This window comes from Mobula hypostoma, chromosome 30 (assembly GCF_963921235.1).
Source record: "Mobula hypostoma chromosome 30, sMobHyp1.1, whole genome shotgun sequence".
NCBI lineage: Eukaryota > Metazoa > Chordata > Chondrichthyes > Myliobatiformes > Myliobatidae > Mobula > Mobula hypostoma.
In genome coordinates, this window is record NC_086126.1 from 2,790,510 (window position 1) to 2,810,493 (window position 19,984).

The 19,984-nt window shown below is 50.6% G+C and overlaps 1 protein-coding gene across 4 annotated transcripts in view; it reads right to left on the reverse strand.

The window, feature by feature from the left end:
- LOC134339684 (calpain-1 catalytic subunit-like) overlaps positions 1 to 19,984 on the reverse strand; it is a 110,000-nt gene that overhangs the window by 71,856 nt on the left and 18,160 nt on the right. Inside the window, exon 1 of one of the 4 annotated variants that reach the window (XM_063036381.1) lies at positions 16,457 to 16,733. The exons of the other annotated variants lie outside the window; for them this stretch is intronic. The gene's annotated coding sequence lies outside the window, so the exon portion shown is untranslated. Of the gene's footprint in view, positions 1 to 16,456; positions 16,734 to 19,984 lie in introns of those variants that run through there. 4 annotated transcript variants of the gene reach the window in all.

Genomic DNA, 19,984 nt, shown 5'->3' on the forward strand with positions numbered 1-19,984 from the left:
ATGATCATAATAAATGGCGGTGCAGGCTCGAAGGGCCGAATGGCCTACTCCTGAACCTATTTTCTGTGTTTCTATGATGACTGGGCCTCTACTCACTGGAATTCAGAAGTATGAGGGGCAACCTCATTGAAATCTATCAAATAGTGAAAGGCCTCGATAGACTGAATGTGGAGGGGACGTTTCTGATAGTGGGGGAGTCTAGGACTAGAGGACACAGATAGAGTGGATGTGGAGAGGATGTTTCCTATAGTGGGGGAGTCTAGGACCAGAGGACACAGATAGAGTGGATGTGGAGAGGATGTTTCCTATAGTGGGGGAGTCTAGGACCAGAGGACACAGATAGAGTGAATGTGGAGAGGATGTTTCCTATAGTGGGGGAGTCTAGGACCAGAGGACACAGACAGAGTGGATGTGGAGAGGATGTTTCCTATAGTGAGGGAGTCTAGGACCAGAGGACACAGATAGAGTGGATGCGGAGAGGATGTTTCCTACAGTGGGGGAGTCTAGGACCAGAGGACACGGATAGAGTGGATGTGGAGAGGATGTTTCCTGTAGTGGGGGGAGTCTAGGACCAGAGGACACAGATAGAGAGGATGTGGAGAGGATGTTTCCTATAGTGGGAGAGTCTAGGACCAGAGGACACAGATAGAGTGGACGTGGAGAGGATGTTTCCTATAGTGGGGGAGTCTAGGACCAGAGGACACAGATAGAGTGGATGTGGAGAGGATGTTTCCTATAGTGGGGGAGTCTAGGACCAGAGGACACAGATAGAGTGGACGTGGAGAGGATGTTTCCTATAGTGAGGAGTCTAGGACCAGAGGACACAGATAGAGTGGATGTGGAGAGGATGTTTCCTGTAGTGGGGGAGTCCGGGATGAGAGGGCACAGCCTCGGAAGAGAGGGACGTCCATTTAGAACAGAGGTGAGGAGGAATTTCTTAAGCCTGAGAGTGGTGAATATGTGGTAACTGTCTCCATGCCTTCTGCACAGCATTACCTACCAGTGCAACCCCGTCACCGATCCTTGTGCACCAAGATCCCTTTGTTCCTCTGCCATCCCCTGTGCACGTCCGACTGTTATTCCTGCTTCCTAACCAAGTTACCTCACTCTTATCGGAATTAAATTCCACCCACTACCGCCCTGCCCTGCCCACATATTGTGTCCTATCACTGCTGCTAAACCTCCCAGACAGAAACCAACAACTAGAGCACGGAACAGTACAGCACAGGGAGGCCATTCGGCCCACAATGTTGTGCTGAACCGGCTAAAAAGCAAATGAAAAATATTCAAACACTGTTCCCTCCTTCCTACACCATGTCCACGTCCCTCCATCTTCCTCACATCCATCCAAACATCTCTTAAAAGCCTCTAATGTATTTGCCTCCACCACCATACCAGACATCCACCACTCTCTGAGTAAAAAATTGACCCCTCACATCCCCTTTGAACTGACCCCCTCTCACCTTTAATGCGTGCCTTCTGGTGTTAGACATTTCAACTCTGGGAAACAGATACTCCCCGTCGACTCTATCTCTGCCTCTCATAATCTTATAAACCTCGATCAGATCTCCCCTCAGCCTCCGACGCTCCAGAGAAAACAACTCAAGTTTGACCGGCCTCTCCTGATAGCACATGCTCTCTAAACCAGGCAGTGTCCTGGTGAACCTCTTCTGTCCCCTCTCCAAAGCCTCAATATCCCTCCTAGAGTGGGGAGACCAGAACTGTGTGTGATACTCCAGAGGTGGCCAAACCAGAGTTTCATAAAGTTAACATGACCTCCTGACTTTTGAACTCAAAGCCTCCACTAATAAAAGCAAGCATTCCATAAACCTTCTTCACCCTCCTATCGACCTGTGCAGCCACTTTCAAGGAGCTATGAACTTGGACCCCAAGATCTCTCTGTTCAGCTACACTGTTATGGATCTTGCCCCTAACTGTGTACTGTCTCCTTGCATTTGCCCGACTGAGGTGCAACACCTCACATTTGTCTGGGTTAAACTCCATCTGCCATTTCTCTGCCCATATCTGCAGCTGGTCTATATCCGCCAGTAGGTTACAGGTCTGTAACTGTCCTGCCCACGTCTTGCTATTGGTATTGGGACTCAGATTCAGATTCATTTATTTATCAGACAGTCATAGAGAAGTACAGCACAGAAACAGGCCCTTCAGCCCATCTAGCCCATGCCAAAACTGCTATTCTGCCTAGTCCCACCGGCCTGTGCCCGGGCCAGAACTCTGCCATCCGTGTACCTATCCAAACTCTCTCTTAAACATTGCAATCGAACCCACATCCACTGACAGCTCGTTCCACCCTCTGAGTGAAGAAGTTAATCCTTAAACATTGCACCTTTCACCCTCGACCTCTAGATCTAGTCTCACCCACACCTCAGCGGTAAAAGCCTGCTTGCATTTACCCTGTCTATACCCCTCATAATTTTGTGTACCTCTATCAAATCTCCCCTAAATCTTCTACACTCTAGGGAGTAAAGTCATAGTCTATTCAGTCTTTCCCGAAAACTCAGGACCTCAAGTCCTGGCAACATCCTTGTACTCTTCAATCCGATGGAAATCTATCCTGAATTAGGTGACCAGAGCTGCACACAATACTCCCAAGTTAGATCGCAGCGTTGTCTTATACAACTTCAACATAACATCCCAACTCCCGGACCCAGGGCTCTGATTTAAGAAGGGCGATGCACCAAAAGCTCTCTTTACTTCCCTACGACCCTCGAGCAACACCCACAAAATGCTGGAGGAACTCAGGAGGCCAGGAGGCATCTCTGGTAAAGAGTAAACACTCGCTGTTTCGAGACCCTGTGCCACCACTTTCAAGGAATTATGGACCTGTGTTCCCAGATCCCTCTGTCCCACCACACCCCTCAGTGCCCGGCCTTCCACTGTGTAAGATCTACCCTGGCTGGTCCTCCCAAAGCATGGCACCTCACGCTTGCGGGCTTTAAGTTCCATCTGCCATTTTTCAGCTGGCCCAGATCCCTCTGCGCAAGCTCTGATAGTCCTCTTCGCCGTCCATTACACCCCCCAATCTTGGTATCATCTGCAAGTTTTCTGATCCACTTCACCACGTTATCTGCCTGATCGATGATAGGTTTTACATTGAAACGGAGGGTGAAATGCGTCATTCGTGTTAACGACCAACACGCCCAAAGATGAGCTGGGAGACAGGGGTTCTTGCAAGTGCTGCTGCACATTCCTTTTAACGTGGAGCAGGGGTGACAGACACTGGCCTGACCCCTACCTCTTCCACATCCCCGTCCCTAAACCCTAACTTCCCCCACTCTCCCCAAAACCATTGCTACAAATAAAAACAATAAAGTTTGAACCATGACTTCGATGGAGACCGCAGCTCAGTTCCATCTTGATGAGTAGATATCGGTTCTCACTTAACTAAAGTTCAAAGAAAACTTATTATCAGAGTACATATATGTCACCATGTACAACTGCGAGATGCCTTCTTTCGCCGGCATAACTTATAAATCTACAATGGCATAATAACCATGAATTAAAGACAGCACCAACTCGGGTGTTCAACCAGTGCAAAAGACAACAAAATATGCAAATATGAAGAGAAAGAAATAATAATAATAAATAAATAAGCAATAAATAGCGAGAACTTGAGATGAAAGTGAGTCTAACGGTTGTGGGAGAAGTTCAGTGATGGGGCGGGTGAAGTTATCCCCTCTGGTTCAGGAGCCTGATGGTTGAGGGGTAATAACTGTTCCTGAACCTGGTGGTGTGGGTCCTGAGGCTCCTGTACCTTCTACCTGATGGTTGAGGGGTAATAACTGTTCCTGAACCTGGTGGTGTGGGTCCTGAGGCTCCTGTACCTTCTACCTGATGGTTGAGGGGTAATAACTGTTCCTGAACCTGGTGGTGTGGGTCCTGAGGCTCCTGTACCTTCTACCTGATGGTTGAGGGGTAATAACTGTTCCTGAACCTGGTGGTGTGGGTCCTGAGGCTCCTGTACCTTCTACCTGATGGTTGAGGGGTAATAACTGTTCCTGAAGCTGGTGGTGTGGGTCCTGAGGCTCCTGTACCTCCTTCCTGATGGCAGCAGTGAGAAGAGAGCACGTCCTGGGTGGTGGGGGATGCTGCTTTCCTGTGATGTTCGGTGCGGAGGGCTTTACCTGTGATGGACTGGGCCGTATCCACTACATTTTTGTAGGATTTTCCGTCCTTTGGTGTTTCCATACCAGGCCGTGATGCGACCCCAAAGATGGATGCTGCTTTCCTATGACATAAATCTACTTCATAGATTTATTCAGTATGCCCACAAGAAAAAGAATCTCAGGGTTGTGTATGGTGACATTCATGTACTTTGATAATAAATTTACTTTGAGCTTTGAAAACTATTCTTATGTACCGGTAACACTACTGCAGTGCCAATAACATGGGCTCAAATCCCGCCGCTGACCGTAAGGAGTTTGTACGCTCTCCCCGTGACCGCGTGGGTTTCCTCCGGGTGCTCTGGTTTCCACCCACAGCCCAGCGACGTCGCGGTTAGTGGGTTAATTGGTCACTGGGGCGTAATCGGGTACCGCAAGCTCGTGGGGTTGGAAGGGCATGTTACCGTGTTGTATCTCTCTGAATAGAAATGAAAGACAATGTCCTCTCATCGCCATCTTTCCCAACCATATAATGCCATAGATTCTATATAACCATATAACAATTACAGCACGGAAACAGGCCATCTCGGCCCTTCTAGTCCGTGCTGAACTCTTACTCTTACCTAGTCCCACCGACCTGCACTCAGCCCGTAACCCTCCATTCCTTTCCTGCCCATATACCTATCCAATTTTTTTCTTAAATGACAAAATTGAACCTGCCTCTACCACTTCTACTGGAAGCTCATTCCATAATATATAGACAGCATACAAAACAAAGACTTCCTGTGCACCTTGGTACAAGGGCGAGTCGGTGGCAAGGAAGGCAAGTGCAATGTTAGCATTCATTTCGAGAATATAAGAATGGGATCGAGAGGGATAATAAATCAGCCATGGTGGGCTAGCAGAGCAGATTTGATGGGCCGAATAGCCTGATTCTGTTCCTATGTTAAACCCAGTCAGTCGTTACTGCAGGAAAGGATTCCTTCGTTAATAAAGAGACACTGCCTTCTTCATCTTGGACACCCTCCCCCTCACACACCCAAGTGATTAGGAGCCCAGAATGGGGACTTGCCAGTCCCGCCCGAATTTCAGCAGCATCTTCAGAGCTGCGGTGAGTCATAGCTCCCGGACTGATCACACCCCATGGTTCATCTGCCTCACCTGAATATACAGGGCCAGCTGGTGTGTCACCTCACCGTGGATGGTAACAGGCCTGGCTGTGAAAGGAGGAGCATTGGGCACAGGGGGCTAGCAACGCACCCCCCCCCCGCCATCCCGTAAAGACCCAGAGCCTCGGAAACACCCACAGAGGCTCCGTCCCGGGGAGAGCAGGGATCCGAGAAGACGGGCCCAGGCACAGGACCCTGGCGAGCCGCTGCCGGGCGGCCTGTGGCCCAGGAGGGGCGGTGGGCCGTTCCGGGAGAATATCACACGACACCGGCCAATACACACACGCAAACGCTGGAGGAACTCGGCTGGTCAGGCAGCAACGGTGGAGGGGAATAAACAGTCGGCGTTTCGGCTTGAGAACCTTCATCAGAGGAGGTTCACGAACATGATTCATGGATTGAAGGGCTTGTCATATGAGGAGTGTTTGAGGCCTCTGGCCCTGTACCCACTGGAATTTAGAAGAATCAGAGAACCTCACAGAAACCTGTCGAATGTTAAAAGGCCTCACTGGAGTGGATGTGGAGACGATGTTTCCTATAGTGGGGGAGTCTAGGACCAGAGGACACAGATAAGGTGGATGTGGAGAGGATGTTTCCTATAGTGGGGGAGACTGGGGCCAGAGGACACAGATAGAGTGGAGAGGATGTTTCCTATCGTGGGGGAGACTGGGGCCAGAGGACACAGATAGAGTGGATGTGGAGAGGATGTTTCCTATCGTGGGGGAGACTGGGGCCAGAGGACACAGATAGAGTGGATGTGGAGAGGATGTTTCCTATCGTGGGGGAGTCTAGGACCAGAGGACACAGATAGAGTGGATGTGGAGAGGATGTTTCCTATCGTGGGGGAGTCTAGGACCAGAGGACACAGATAGAGAGGATGTGGAGAGGATGTTTCCTATAGTGGGGGAGTCTAGGAACAGAGGTCACAGATAGAGTGGATGTGGAGAGGATGTTTTCTATAGTGGGGTGTCTAGGACCAGAGGACACAGATAGAGTGGACGTGGAGAGGATGTTTCCTATAGTGGGGGAGTCTAGGACCAGAGGACACGGATAGAGTGGATGTGGAGAGGGTGTTTCCTATAGTGGGGAGTCTACGACCAGAGGACACAGATAGAGTGGATGTGGAGAGGACGTTTCCTATAGTGGGGAGTCTAGGACCAGAGGGCACAGATAGAGTGGATGTGGAGAGGATGTTTCCTGTAGTGGGGGAGTCTAGGACCAGAGGACACAGATAGAGTGGATGTGGAGAGGATGTTTCCTATAGTGGGGAGTCTAGGACCAGAGGACACAGATAGAGTGGATGTGGAGAGGATGTTTCCTATAGTGGGGAGTCTAGGACCAGAGGACACAGGCTCAGGATAGAGAGTCATTCTTTTAGAACAGATATGAGGAGGGATTTCTTTAGCCAGAGAGTGGTGAGTCTGTGGAATTTAATGTTACAGGTAGCTGTGAAGACCAAGTCTTTGTGTATATTTAAGACAGAGGTTGATTGATGCTTGATTGGTCAGGGCATGAAGGGATACCGGGGGAGGCAGGAGATTGGGGCTGAGAGGGAAAATGGATCAGCCATGATGAAATGGCAGAGCAGATTCAATGGGCCGAATGGCCTGATTCTGCTCATATTTTTTGGTCTTATCAGGAGTGGAAAAGAAGGGGCAGCAGCCAGAAGTTGATGGGTTGGGGAGAGGGGGATGAAGTGAGACACTGGGCTAGACAAGGGAGATGCAGTGGATGTTGTATATTTGGATTTTCAGAAGGCCTTTGACAAGGTGCCACACATGAGGCTACTTAACAAGATAAGAGCCCATGGAATTACGGGAAAGTTACATACGTGGATAGAGCGTTGGCTGATTGACAGGTAACAGAGAGTGGGAATAAAGGGATCCTATTCTGGTTGGCTGCCGGTTACCAGTGGTGTTCCACGGGTTCATGTTGGGGCCGCTTCTTTTCACATTGTACATCAACGATTTAGATTATGGAATAGATGGCTTTGTGGCTAAGTTTGCTGACGATACGAAGATAGGTGCAGGGGCCGGTAGTGCTGAGGAAACAGAGAGTCTGCAGAGAGACTTGGATAGATTGGAAAAATGGGCAGAGAAGTGGCAAATGAAGTACAATGTTGGAAAGTGTATGGTTATGCACTTTGGCAGAAAAAATAAACGGGCAGACTATTATTTAAATGGAGAAAGAATTCAAAGTGTTGAAATGCAACGGAACTCGGGAGTCCTCGTACAAGATACCCTTAAAGTTAACCTCCAGGTTGAGTCAGTAGTGAAGAAGGCGAATGCAATGTTGGCACTCATTTCTAGAGGAATAGAGTATAGGAGCAGGGATGTGATGTTGAGGCTCTATAAGGCGCTGGTGAGACCTCACTTGGAGTACTGTGGGCAGTTTGGTCTCCTTATTTAAGAAGGGATGTGCTGACGTTGGAGAGGGTACAGAGAAGATTCACTAGAATGATTCCAGGAATAAGAGGGTTAACATATGAGGAACATTTGTCTGCCCTTGGACTGTATTCCTTGGAGTTTAGGAGAATAAGGGGAGACCTCATAGAAACATTTCGAATGTTGAAAGGCATGGACAGAATGGATGTGGCAAAGTTGTTTCCCATGATGGGGGAGTCTGGTACGAGAGGACATGACTTCAGGATTGAAGGGCGCCCATTCAGAACAGAAATGCGAGAAAATTTTTTTCGCCAGAGGGTGGTGAATCTATGGAATTTGTTGCCACGGGCAGCAGTGGAGGCCAAGTCATTGGGTGTATTTAAGGCAGAGATTGATAGGTATCTGAGTAGCCAGGGCATCAAAGGTTATGGTGAGAAGGCGGGGCAGTGGGACTAAATAGGATAAAATGGATCAGCTCATGATAAAATGGCAGAGCAGACTAGATGGGCCGAATGGCCTACTTCTGCTCCTTTGTCTTATGGTCTTATGGTGATGGGTGAGACCAGGTGAGGGGGAAGGTGGGTGGGGGTGAGGGGGGATGAAGTGAGACACTGGGAGGTGATAGGTGAGATCAGGTGAGGGGGAAGATGGGTGGGTGGGGAAGAGGGGGGATGAAGTGAGACACTGGGAGGTGATAGGTGAGACCAGGTGAGGGGGAAGGTGGGTAGGTGGGGGAAAGGGGGGATGAAGTGAGACACTGGGAGGTGATGGGTGAGACCAGGTGAGGGGGAAGGTGGGTGGGTGGGGGAGAGGGGGGATAAAGTGAGACACTGGGAGGTGATAGGTGAGACCAGGTGAGGGGGAAGGTGGGAAGTTGGGGGAGAGGGGGGATGAAGTGAGACACTGAGAGGTGATAGGTGAGACCAGGTGAGGGGGAAGGTGGGTAGTTGGGGGAGAGGGGGGATGAAGTGAGACACTGAGAGGTGATAGGTGAGACCAGGTGAGGGGGAAGGTGGGAAGTTGGGGGAGAGGGGGGATGAAGTGAGACACTGGGAGGTGATAGGTGAGACCAGGAGAGGGGGAAGATGGGTGGGGGAGAGGGGGATGAATTGAGACACAGGGAGGTGATAGGTGAGACCAGGTGAGGGGGAAGGTGGGTGGGTGGGGGAGAGGGGGGATGAAGTGAGACACTGGGAGGTGATAGGTGAGACCAGGTGAGGGGGAAGGTGGGTGGGTGGGGGAGAGGGGGGATGAAGTGAGACACTGGGAGGTGATAGGTGGAAGTGGTAAAGAACTGGTGAAGAAGGACTCTGATCAGAGAGGGGAGTGGACCACGGGAGAAAGGGAAGGAGGGTGGGATCCTGAGGGAGGAGAGGAGAAGAGAAGGGGTGAGAGGGGAACCAGAATAGGGCACGAGAAAGAGAGAAGGAGGAGGGAGAGGCAATTTATGTCTCCTTTCCTTCCAGTCCATCTCTCCTCGTGCCTACAGAATGGACATGGTTTGCCTTCCATGTTTGACCACACCCCCTCTGTTGCATTCCCCAGCCAGATTAGATTCCGCCTCCTCCAGCAGCCGGCTGGCATCCAGGGAACCTCTCCCCAGAGGTGTTGGACTTGTCCCTGCTCTGGTCTAGCCGGTCTGGCAAGTGTAGGCCCCACCTTGCCCAGAACCGGAGCAGGCCTCTGAGACGGGGAGAGTGTGAAGAGGAGAAAGTCACAGAGAGGCCCGGGCATTTGCCTATGTAAATCTTTGAAAGAGGTGTGTCAAAAAAATAGATGAGGCCTTTAAACTATTGTGCGATTCTTTCCTGCTTAAACCTGTGTAAGAGTCGTCACATCATCTCAAATGCTGTCTGCTTTTCCTCAGCAAGGACCGCGAGCTTTTTTCAGAGTGCAAAAGAAGATCCCAGCAGTTTGTACGTTCTCCCCGTGACTGCGTGGGTTTCCTCCGGGCTCTCTGGTTTCCTCCCACAGTCCCGGTCTCACCTTTCACCCTCTTGCTTGTCCTGTGTCCCCTCCCACTACCCCTCTTCTCCTGTCTTCTGCTTTCTTCCTTCCTGTCCTAAGAATCGTCCCGCGACTCAGCTCGGATTAAACGGCGGCAGCACACACAAAACGCTGGAGGAACTCAGCAGGCCAGGCAGGGTCGATGGGAAAAAGTACCGTCGATGTTTTGGGCCGAGGCCCTTCGGCAGGACTGGCAAGAAAAAAAAAGCTGGGGAGTAGATTTATCGACAATAGACAATAGGTGCAGGAGTAGGCCATTCAGCCCTTCGAGCCAGCACCCCCATTCACTGTGATCATGCTGATCATCCACAATCAGTATCCAGTTCCTGCCTTATCCCCATAACCTTTGATTCCGCTATCTTTAAGAGCTCTATCCATCTCTTTCTTGAAAGCATCCAGAGACTTGGCCTCCACTGCCTTCTGGGGCAGAGCATTCCATATATCCACCACTCTCTGGGTGAAAAAGTTTTTCCTCAACTCCGTTCTAAATGGCCTCGCCCTTATTCTTAAACTGTGGCCTCTGGTTCTGGACTCACCCATCAGCGGGAACATGTTTCCTGCCTCTAGCGTGTCCAATCCCTTAATAATCTTATAAGTTTCAATCAGATCCCCTCTCATCCTTCTAAATTCCAGTCTATACAAGCCCAGTCGCTCCAATCTTTCAACATATGACAGTCCCAGCATCCCAGGAATTAACCTTGTGAACCTACGCTGCACTCCCTCAATAGCAAGAATGTCCTTCCTCAAATTTGGAGACCAAAACTGCACACAGTACTCCAGGTGTGGTCTCACCAGGGCCCTGTACAGCTGCAGAAGGACCTCTTTGCTCTCATACTCAATTCCCCTTGTTATGAAGGCCAGCATGCTATAAAAGGTGCAGGGAGGCGAGAGAGAAACACCGGGCGATAGGTGAAACCGGGAGGGGGAGGGATGAAGTGAAGAGCTGGGAAGTTGACTGGTGAAAGAGACAGAAGGCCGTGGAAGAAAGAAAAGGGGGAGGAGCACCAGAGGGAGGCGATGGGGGTGGGGGGTAAGTAGATGAGGTGAGAGAGGGAAAAGCAGAAGGACAAATGGTGAGGGAGGGTTGGCGGGACATTACCAGAAGTTTGAGAAGTCAATGTTCATGCCATCAGGTTGGAGGCTACCCAAACGGGATATAAGGTGTTGTTCCTCCACCCTGAATGTGGCCTCATCATAACAGTGGATGGACATATGGGAATGGGAAGTGGGATTAAAATGGGTGGCCACTGGGAGATCCTGCTTGGTCTGGTGTACTAAAGTAGATGCTCAGCGAAGCTCTCTCCCAATCTACAGTGCGTCGGGTCTCACTAGTATAGCAGGAGGCCACACCAAGCCTACACTGGTGACCGTCCCACACTTTTCCTACACTATATTCATGACTGCATTGGTGCTGCTTCCTGCACCCGTGCTGAACTCGTCGATTTCATCCACTTTGCCTCCAACTTCCACCCAACCCTCAAATTCACCTGGTCCATTTCCAACACTTCCCTTCCCTTTCTCGATCTCACTGTCTCATGTCTGGAGACAGCTTATCCACCAGTGTCCATTATAAACCAACGGACTCTCACAGCTACCTGGACTATAGCTCGTCCCACACTGCTACTTGTAAGAAAGCCATCCCCTTCTCTCAATTCCTCGATCTCCGCCACATCTGCTGTCAGGATGAGGCTTTTCATTCTAGAACAAAGATGTCTTTTTTTTCAAAGAAAGGGGCTTCCCTTCCTCCACCATTACCGCTGCCCTCAACCGCATTCCTCCTATTTCACACACCTCTGCTGTCACCCCATCCTGCCGCCACCCTACCAGGTCCTCACCTACCACCCCACTAGCCTCTGCGTCCGAAATTTCCACCACTCGAACGGGATCCCACCACCAAACGCATCTCCCCGCCCCACCCACTTTCTGCTTTCCGCGGGGATCGCTCCCTACGCGACTCCCTTGTCCATTCATCCCTCCCTACTGATCTCCCTCCTGGAGCTTATCCTTGCAAGTGAGACAAGTGCTACACCTCCTCCTATGCTACCATTCAGGGCCCCAAACAGTCCTTCCAGGTGAGGCAACACTTCACCTGTGGGCCTGTAGGGGTTATATACTGTGTCCGGTGCTCCCGGTGTGGCCTCCTGTATATCGGTGAGACCCAGCGTAGATCAGGAGACTGCTCCACCAAGCATCTATGCGCCTGATGAAGGGTCTCAGCCCGAAATGTCAACTGTTAATTCCCCTCCATAGATGCTGCCTGATGCGCTGAGTTCCTCCTGCATTGTGTGTGTGTGTTGCTCTGGATTTTGAACATCTGCAGAATCCCCTGTGATTGTGACTTGCCCCCACGTCGTTGGCAAGCCTTCGCAGCTGCAGATGACACTCAGGCAGAGATTGTACAGAATTACACAGAAATTGAAATGGTTGTCTACACCCCCCCCCCCCCATGGTTGGGCTACCTACCACCCTCAGGTGCTCCCTCCCCTCCCTCTCAGGAGCTGAGCACACCATGGGTGGTAAGCCCGATCCGCTGGACTCCCACACCATTTCCCCCCTTCCCTCCCTCCCTCCCTCCCTCGGGCTGGTGAGCACACATTCCTTCTGTGACTGACTGCCCCAGCTGTGGGGTGAGAGTCTGAAAACATGACTGTCAGATTCCCAGGTTCACTGGAGCACAGACACACAGACACAGACACACTCTCTCTCTCTCACACACACAGACACACTCACACAGAGACACAGAGACACACACACACACACACACACACACACACACACACACACACACTCACACAGACAGAGGCTCACACACACTGACAGACACACATACACTGACAGACAGAGGCTCACACACACACATAGAGACACACATACACAACATAAATACTGCCCACTATACGGAGACAGCCCTACACACAATGAGTCCCTACCGCACGGACATCCACCCACACATAGACACTGTCCCAGACACACATCCCAAACACAGATACCTGCATGCACACACACTCACTCTCACACACACACAGCTACACAGACACACACATAAATATAAGGCCTTAAGAGACAGGAGCAGAATTGGGCCATTTGGCCCATCGAGTCTGTTCTGCCATTTCGTCATGACTGATCCATTTTCCCTCTCAGCCCCAATCTCCTGCCTCTCTCTGTATCCCTTCATGCCCTGACCAATCAAGAATCTATCAACCTCTGCCCTAAATACACCCAACAACTTGCCCTCCACAGCCGCCTGTGGCAACAAATTCTACAGATTCAACACTCTCTGGCTGAAGAAATTCCTCCTCATCTCCATTGCAAATGGACACCTCTCTATCCTGTGGGCAGTTTTGGTCTCCTTATTTAAGAAAGGATGTGCTGATGTTGGAGAGGGTACAGAGAAGATTCACTAGAATGATTCCGGGAATGAGAGGGTTAACATATGAGGAACATTTGTCCGCTCTTGGACTGTATTCCTTGGAGTTTAGAAGAATGAGGGGAGACCTCATAGAAACATTTCGAATGTTGAAAGGCATGGACAGAGTGGATGTGACAAAGTTGTTTCCCATGATGGGGGAGTCTAGTACGAGAGGGCATGACTTCAGGATTGAAGGGCGCCCTTTCAGAACAGAAATGCAAAGAAATTTTTTTAGTCAGAGGGTGGTGAATCTATGGAATTTGTTGCCACAGGCGGCAGTGGAGGCCAAGTCATTGGGTGTATTTAAGGCAGAGATTGATAGGTATCTGAGTGGCCAGGGCATCAAAGGTTATGGTGAGAAGGCGGGGGAGTGGGACTAAATGGGAGAATGGATCAGCTCATGATAAAATGGCGGAGCAGACTCAATGGGCCGAATGGCCGACTTCTGCTCCTTTGTCTTATGGTCTTATTCTGAGGCTGTGTCCTCTAGTCTTAGTCTCCCCTACCATAGGAAACGTCCTTTCCACGTCCACTCTGTCGAGGCCCTTCACCATTTGATGTGTTTCAATGAGACTCCCCCCTCATTCTTCTGAATTCCGGTGACTGGAGGCCCAGAGCCATCAAACGCTCCTCATATGTTAACCCTTTCATTCCTGGGATCATTCTAGTGACCCTCCACTGGACCCTCTCCAATGCCAGCACATCTTTTCTTAAATAAGGGGCCTAAACCTGCTCACAAGTGTGGCAACACACATAAAAACTGCTGGTGAACGCAGCAGGCCAGGCAGCATCTATAGGAAGAGGTACAGTCCTGCACATTACATCCTTGCTTTTATACGCCAGTCCTCTGGAAATGAATGTTAACATTGCATTTGCCTTCCTCACCACTGACTCAAACTGCAAACTAACCTTCAGGGAACCCTGCTTGTGAAACCCGAAGCCCCTCTGCACCTCCGACTTCTGAATTTTCTCACATAGTCATAGTCATAGTCAGACTTTATTGATCCCAGGGAAAATTGGTTTTCGTAACAGTTGCACTATAAATAATAAATAGTATTAGAACCATAAATAGTTAAATAGTAATATGTAAATTATGAAATAAGTCCAGGATCAGCCTATTGGCTCAGGGTGTCTGACCCTCCAAGGGAGGAGTTGTAAAGTTTGATGGCCACAGGCAGGAATGACTTCCTATGACGCTCCGTGCTGCATCTCGGTGGAATGAGTCTCTGGCTGAATGTACTCCTGTGCCCAACCAGTACATTATGTAGTGGATGGGAGACATTGTCCAAGATGGCATGCAACTTGGACAGCATCCTCTTTTCAGACACCACCGTCAGAGAGTCCAGTTCCATCCCCACAACATCACTGGCCTTACAAATGAGTTTGTTGATTCTGTTGGTGTCTGCTACCCTCAGCCTGCTGCCCCAGCACACAACAGCAAACATGATCGCACTGGCCACCACAGACTCGTAGAACATCCTCAGCATCGTCCGGCAGATGTTAAAGGACCTCAGTCTCCTCAGGAAATAGAGACGGCTCTGACCCTTCTTGTAGACAGCCTCAGTGTTCTTAGACCAGTCCAGTTTATTGTCAATTCGTATCCCCAGGTATTTGTAATCCTCCACCATGTCCACACTGACCCCCTGGATGGAAACAGGGGTCACCGGTACCTTAGCTCTCCTCAAGTCCACCACCAGCTCCTTAGTCTTTTTCACATTAAGCTGCAGATAATTCTGCTCACACCATGTGACAAAGTTTCCTTTTAGGAAATAGTCTGTGCTTTTATTTCTTCTACCAAAGAGCATGATCATACACTTCCCAGCACTGTATTCCATCTGCCACTACTTTGTCCATTCTGCTAATCTGTCTAACTCCTTCTGTGGCCTCTCTACTTCCTCAACATGACCTGCCTATCTTCGTATCATCTGCAAATCTGACCTCAAAGCTATCAATTCCGGCAGCCAAGCAGAAAAGGCTAATTTATTCACACTCTTTGCCTCTTGCTAATCAGCCACTGCTTTATCTTTCCTGTAATACCACGGGCTCTTAACTTGTCAAGCAATCGCTGGGTGTGGCACCTTGTCAAAGGCCTTCTGAAAATCCAAATACACAACATCCACTGATTCTCTTTTGTCTATCCTACTTGTTGTTTCTTCAAAGAATTCCAACAGATTCGTCAGGCAAAATTTTCCTTTAAAGAAATCATGCTGACTACAGCCTGTTCTATCATGTGCCTTGAAGTGTCCCGAAACCACATCCTTAACAACCAGCTTCACATCCTCCCAACCACTCAGGTCAGACTAACTGGCCTACAATTTCCTTTCTTCTGCCTCTCTCCCTTTTTCACACACACACACACAGAGCAGACACTCCCCACCTCTCCCACTGTTGTCAATGTTACAGGGAATTTCAGAAATGTGAATATTATGCCCTCAAGGTACAAGTCAGAAGAGGCCAGAGAGTTACCGCATAGTTTACATATGGAATGAAGCTCCCTCTGCACTTGAATCACACAATCCCCAATGTCAGACACAGAGTGAAGCTCCCTCCACACCGTCCCATCACACACTCCCGGGGTCAGACACAGAGTGAAGCTCCCTCCACACCGTCCCATCACACACTCCCGGGGTCAGATAGAGAGTGAATCTCCCTCCACACCGTCCCATCACACACTCCCGGGGTCAGACACAGAGTGAAGCTCCCTCCACACCGTCCCATCACACACTCCCGGGGTCAGACACAGAGTGAATCCCACTCCACACCGTCTCATCACACTGTCCGAGGTCAGATACAGAGTGAAGCTCCCGACACACCTTCTTATTACACAATCTCGGGGTCAGACACAGAGTGAAGTTCCCTCTACACTGTCCCATCACACACTCCCGGGGTCAGACACAAAGTGAAGCTCCCTCTACACCGTCCCATCACACACTCCCGGGGTCAGACACAGAGTGAAGCTCCCTTTGTGTTGTCCCATCACACTCTCCTGGAGTCAGACACAGAGTGAAGCTCCCTCCACACCGTCCCATCACACACTCCCAGGGTCAGACACAGAGTGAAGCTCCCTCTGCGTTGTCCCATCACACTGTCCTGGAGTCAGACACAGAGCGAATCTCCCTCTACCCCATCCCATCACACACTCCTGGGGTCAGACACAGAGTGAATCTCCCTCTACCACATCCCATCACACACTCCCGGGGTCAGACACAGAGTGAAACTCCCTCTACACTGTCCCATCACACACTCCCGGGGTCAGACACAGAGTGAAGCTCCCTCCACACAGTGCAGTATACTGTAATCCCTACCCTCCGCACTGTCCCATCCCACAATCCCAGAGCAGTTTCGATATTTGAAAAGTGGCACCTGTGTCAGAGTAGTACCAGCCGTCCTCTCGCAGCCTTTAAATTCCGGGAAGTGAAATTATCGCCTGTGGCAATAGCAGCTTCCTCAATACGGGGCCTCACGTTAAAACCTCTCTCTCCCCTTCCCCAGAGAAGTGTCACACAGAAACACCCGCCGGGCTGGTGGGAAGTGGCAGCGAACCCTCCCCCGGGAGCAGGCAAAACTTCAAAGTGCCTCGCCCCTGCATTGCCGGCGTAGACTTCTGAACGAGCATCTGTTGCCCATTTAACTGTGGAGCGGGATGGCGTGAATCAACGCCTCTCGGCAGCTTGGCTGTGTACAAGTGTTTTTTTCACTAATTTACCACAACAGCGTTTCCTGTCTCTGAGAGACGGGACGGTATCGCGTCTCCAAGGTAATAAGACGGCCGGGAAAACTTAGACCCAAGAGGTTCTGCAGATGCTGGAAGCCCAGAGTAAAACACACACACACACACACACACACACACACACACACAACGCTGGAGGTGCTCGGCAGGTCGGGCAGCGTCCATGATGAGAGGAATAAAATCGGCAAAGTTTCGGGCCGAGGCCCTCCTCCAGAACTGGAAAGGAAGTGGGCAGAAGCAAGGATAAGAAGGTTGGGGGAGGAAAGAGAAACATAGAACATGGATCAGTACAGTACAGGAACAGGCCATTCGGCCCACAATGTTGTGCTGGACCAGCTAAAAACCAAATCAAAAACACCCAAACACTAATCCCTCCCACCTACACCAGGTCCATGTCCCTCCATCTTCTCTCACATCCATGTTCCTATCCAAACATCTCTTAAAAGCCTCTAATGTATTTGTCTCTATCACCATTCCAGACATCCACCACTCTCTGAGTAAAAAACTTACCCTTCACATCCCGCTGGAACCTACCCCCACTCACCTTCAAAGACTCAAGGTACATTTATTATCAAGGAACGTGTGAGTTGTACAACCTTGAGATTTGTCTGCTTACAAGCAGCCACAAAGCCAGCAACCCAAAGGAACCCAGTTAAGGAAATTAAAAGACCAACCCCCGATGCACAAGAGAAAGAAAAACAAACCAAATCACACAAACAGCAGCATTCCGAACCAAACTGAGTCCTCAGGTCATGACCCCGGATTAGGCGCAAAGCCTCACCGATCGTTTCAGCATGTTAGCGGGCATGGAGCACAGTGCCATGGAGGGGGGAGTGACTATCACGGAGAGCGAGCGAAATCAGCTCTCACCTCGGATCCCGACCACCCCCCCCCGCCCGCCACCGCCGCACCCCGTTTTGCAGCCTGTCTGGGCCGGCCTTTAAATTGACCAAACAACGGATGGAGCCTCGCGTTGTGCACAGGAACTGTCGCAGCCGGGGGGCTCCGGTGCCCGGGAGAGGGGATCGAACACCGCGGAGGGTGAGCGACATCCGCCCTCGCCTCCCGATTGGGCCGGCGTTTAGATCGTCTAAACGGCGGACCACGCGCCGCTCCGGGACCTGGCTGCTGAGAAGGGCGCGGGGCCTAGACCGCGCTGCCCAGAGGCCTGCTCCGGGTCTCTAGCTTTCGCCGCCCAGCCCGAAGCCGCTCTCCAGCTCTTCAGATCAGCTCGACAGCAGATCAACGCATGCCTTCTGGTCTTGGACATTGCATCTCCTCGTTGTCCACTCTATCTATGCCTCATAATCTGATAAACTTCTATCAGCTTCTGATGCTCCAGAGAAATCAACCCACGTTTATCCAGCCTCTCCTGATAGCACACGCTCTCTAAACCAGGCAGCATCCTGGTGAACCTCTCCTGTCCCCTCTCCAAAGCCTCAACATCTCTCCTAGAGTGGGGACAACCAGACCTGTACACAATGCTCCAGATGTGGCCGAACCAGACTTTTATAAAGTTGCAACATAACCTCTTGACTTTTGAACTCAACGCCTCCACTAATAAAAGTAAACATTCCATAAGCCTTCTTCACCACCTTTTTGAACCAAGTAGCCACTGTCAAGGGGGTATGAACTTGGACCCCAAGATCTCTCTGCTCAGCTACACTGTTCAGGATCTTGCCCTTAACAATATACCGTCACCTTGCATTTGCCTTACCGAGGTGCAAACCCTCACGTTTATCCGGGTTAATCTCCATCTGCCATTTCTCTGCCCATATCTGCAACTGATCTATACCGCGCTGTGTTCTTTATCAGTCTTCTACACTATCCACAGCTCCACCGATCCGCTTACCAGCTCAGTCTGGGCGGAACCAGTGCCTTCCCAGCAGAACAAGCTGGAGGTGAGGCCGGGTGAAAGGTGGGGGAAGGTGGGGGAGATGAAGTAAGAAGCTGGCGGGTGATAAGTGAAAATTCAAAGCAAAATTTATCATCAGAGTACATGCACGTCACCACACACAACCCTGAGATTCTTTTTCCTGTGGGCATCCCTCAGCAAATCTATAGAACAGTTAACTGTAAACAGGATCAATGGACGTCCTGGGCCTTGGGGATCTCTGATGATGGATGCTGCTTTCCTGCAGCAACGGTGGACGAGAACGACCCCTTCCTGTGCTGTGTTGTTCTCTGTATCTCCCGTCCCTCCCTCCCGCCTCCAGAGGCTTACCAGAACTGGTGCTTTCCCAGGAGCGAAGACTTACCACAGAAACCGTGTGTCACAAGTTCAAATCTGGCTCGTGCCCTCAAATGTAGAAGCTGAGGGCCAGGAGGAGGTGAGGCTGAGGACTGAAAGAGCCAGATAAACTCCCCCCGGGCTTCCTCGTGGATTTGAAAGACGCAGCGCCTCAGCGGGAGGCAGGAACGTCAGGGAGCAAGCTTGTAATTGCAGAGTGCCCACCTCCCTTCAGCTGTCGTGCAAACTGAAGCAAGTGTGTGTGTGTGTCTGTGTGTCTGTGTGTCTGTGTGTCTGTCTGTGTGTCTGTGTGTCTGTGTGTCTGTCTGTGTGTCTGTGTGTCTGTGTGTCCGTGCATGTCCGTGCATATCCGTGTGGGTGCAGCAGTCTTGGGATCAGGAACTACTCCCAAGGGCAAACTGCATTTTTCTCTTTTAATTATAAAGTCCCATGGATCTAGTTTAAAAGAAAAACCTCCTGCCTGCGCTCCAATCAATCGCTGCCTGTGGATATTCCAGTGTGCGTCTCAAAGTCACATCTTGCCTGCATAGCTACAAGCTGTTAAACAAGATCTTAAACGTCTCTCCCACACCGCCCCCCCGGTCCCCGGCACTTCACCTGATCAACCATTCCGGTTAGTCCACCCCAACCCCCTCTATCGGTTAACCCCGTCACAAGAACATGCGCGCAAAAGCTAAAGGGGGCTGGGGGGGGGGGTCCATGAGCCAGTCCTCATCAGGGGACGAGCAGTGGAGGGGGTCAGTAACTTTAAATTCCTTGACGTTACCAAGTCGGAGGATCTGTCCTGGGACCAGCACGTAAGCACCATCACAAAGAAGGCAAGACATCGCCCCTACTTTCTCAAAAGTTTGTTCTGAATCAGTACGCCTTCTAAAACTTTGACGAACTTCTATAGGTGCACAGTGGAGAG